At 34.7% G+C, this 1486-nt stretch overlaps 1 long non-coding RNA gene across 1 annotated transcript; it reads left to right on the forward strand.

Moving 5' to 3' along the window:
- The first annotated feature begins 603 nt into the window (after positions 1-603).
- Positions 604-1049, forward strand: LOC112777405 (uncharacterized). Its single transcript, XR_011877955.1, has 3 exons — positions 604-658; positions 745-899; positions 997-1049. It is a non-coding gene; the product is annotated as an uncharacterized lncRNA (long non-coding RNA).
- Positions 1050-1486: the final 437 nt, after the last annotated feature.

Raw genomic sequence — 1486 nt, forward strand, 5'->3', positions numbered from 1 at the left:
CTGACGACGGTAACGGCGCTGTTAGGTTTAATGGTGTCAGGTACGGTAACATGATCTTCGTGGTTATGGCTTTGTGCTTTGGGTTTTCGTTGCTGTAAAGTGTGAGTTCTGTAATAAAAAGACAAAAAAGAAAAAGAAAAAGTTTGTAATTATGCTTATTTAACTGATTTGTTATTTATTTGCATGATTCCAGCTTGTGTTCTCATCTTCGTCCACCGTATACGGTTGGCCAAAGGAGGTTCCATGTACAGAAGAGTTCCCTCTATCAGCAATGAATCCATATGGTCAAACTAAGGTATGACTTGCAGAGTAAACGATTTTGATATGGATCCCTTGGATTTGATATTCGTTTGTGAATCTCACTACTCAAGATTTGATCAAATCTAGATTTCAATTCTACTCTGCCATATGGAATTTAAGTAGCTGTGGCATTCAATACTTGATTTCTATATGTGATAGTCATTTAGATTTTAGATTAAGACTAGAGGTTTTTCGCTTGCTAGTTGACAGTATGATTAGTAACTAATAGCTTAATTTAAGAAAATTGCTGCATGTATTTATTTGTTTATTTTCAAAATCTAACTTGAAAGTTTTTTACTATAACTGTTTTGAGTTCAAAATGTCTTAAGATTGAGGGTTCATTTTTCTGATGCGTGATGTAAGGATGTCTTGTTCATTCTAGATATGATGATTAACAGTTCAAGCTTTAGCATGTGTTTTTATTCTTTTCATTGTTTGCTACAGTTGCAGGAGTCAAGCAAGTACCAGTACCATGAGCAACTTTGGGATTCTCCTATCAGCCATGCCTTACCCAGCTGTCTCAAGCCAAGACATTGTCTCTCCTAGCAGTGCAGAAATCATCAGACATATCTCCTCTATTTTTTACTGGTGTGTTGGAGGTGAGCCACTGAAGTGTGTTATTTCTCTTAAATGGCTAAAAGTTTCTGTTATTTCCTTCTAGTCTAGTAATGCATTTTAGAGTTTTCTTCGTTTCAGGCTGTGGTAGCTGCCTTGTTTATGAATATTTATATTGTTGGATTGAATCAATTTCAGATATTGAAATAGACAAGGTATGGATCTTGCTAATAGATATAAAAATCTCGGTGACTAATAAATGCTTTTCTTTTGTACTTGGCTTCTGAATTATTCAAGTAGAATTGCTATGTGATTTATCAGTTAACTCACCAAAGTAGGATAGTCAAAAGCCTATATATTGGGTGTGAATAGGTGTTCTTGCAACTTGAGCACGAAACAGTTAATATGATTTTGACCACCATATTCTGGTTTAGATATTATTGTAACTTTGATGTGGTTATAAGTTATAACAACACACAACTTTTTATAGTTGTCAAACTTTTCCAGAGAAATTCCATGTGCCTTGTCTTATTATTGATCTGTATATCTTATTGCAGATAAACAAGCCATATCTTCCATTGGCATCCGGTGAATATTCCGTTGGAACTGGTGTCACAATTGTTGCATCATT

The sequence above is a fragment of the Arachis hypogaea genome, chromosome 19 (assembly GCF_003086295.3).
Source record: "Arachis hypogaea cultivar Tifrunner chromosome 19, arahy.Tifrunner.gnm2.J5K5, whole genome shotgun sequence".
Lineage (NCBI taxonomy): Eukaryota > Viridiplantae > Streptophyta > Magnoliopsida > Fabales > Fabaceae > Arachis > Arachis hypogaea.